The sequence below is a fragment of the Tigriopus californicus genome, chromosome 12, assembly GCF_007210705.1.
Source record: "Tigriopus californicus strain San Diego chromosome 12, Tcal_SD_v2.1, whole genome shotgun sequence".
In the NCBI taxonomy this organism is placed as follows: Eukaryota; Metazoa; Arthropoda; class Copepoda; order Harpacticoida; family Harpacticidae; genus Tigriopus; species Tigriopus californicus.
The window spans coordinates 13,606,934-13,608,039 of record NC_081451.1 but is presented as its reverse complement, the minus strand read 5'-3'; positions in this window follow the sequence as shown (position 1 = coordinate 13,608,039).

Sequence of the window (1,106 nt, the reverse complement as noted above, 5' to 3'; positions counted from 1 at the left end):
GTCTGCCAAAAGAGCTAGCTTTCGAGGATCGGTGTCATCCAGTTCGTGGATCAAGTGTGAACAAACCTCTCTTGGTAGATGATCCATAAACAAAGACTTGAAGAGAAAAGACGGTTTACCCAACAAAGCCAACATCTCGCTCATCAATTCCAAAGGGCGTCGATCCCCCAAGGGAGAAACTTGTTGCAAAAGCTGAGCCCGTTGATACGAGGAGAGGGAGAAAATGGTGAGAAGACGATCCTTTAAAATGGTGTACTTCGAACCATCAGTAGAAGGAAACAGGAAAATGTCAGCCACACGCTTCGCAGTAGTTTGGTCCAATGGAGCCACCACATGATGATACTTGGTATCCTCTATGGTAATATTCCTCAAGGCGAACTGCGACTCGGCTTGAACAAACCATAAAATTGGTTCCGACGTCCAGAATCCTGGAAGCTTGACCAAAACCGTGTCCACTACAGGCACACCTTTGACAGACATGATTGATATCCAAGGAATATATCCAAGCAAGTCGTTTCCTACGTCGGGGTCACCATTGAAGGGTAAGGTAATAATGATGTTAACACATAAAGTTGTCAAAACTGAATGAATGTATTTTCCAAAATAAAGTAACATATGAGGAGTGGAGAACAAGAACGAGGGAGTAAGGAACACTCACGAGCTAGAACCGCTACACCTCCCCGACAAGATCCGGATTCATCCGGGACAAAATCTATCTGGCGGAGACACCACTCGTCCTGAATGCGTAACATTGCGTAGGTGAATTAGGTTCAACTTCAAGATGTGCCGGTTTCAAGCGGTCAACAGAAACCTACTTTTGTTTTCCATTGATGTCCAATTTGAAGCATTTTGCTGTCCTTTGCACCACGGGAAATGGGCCTTCGTATGGAGGTTCCAAAGGACCTCACCCTGTCCAAACAAACCCACACAAAGGGACAGCTCATAGTCGACAAGGGAACATGGGAAGGTCTGGATCCGTGAAAATGAGTCATTGGTGGCATCAGCTCCTTTAGTGTACGCCCTAAATCACGGAATATTGATGGAGGGGAATTCAGAGGAACACTAGGGTGACAAAACGCACCCGGGACCCGTAAACTCGTACCATA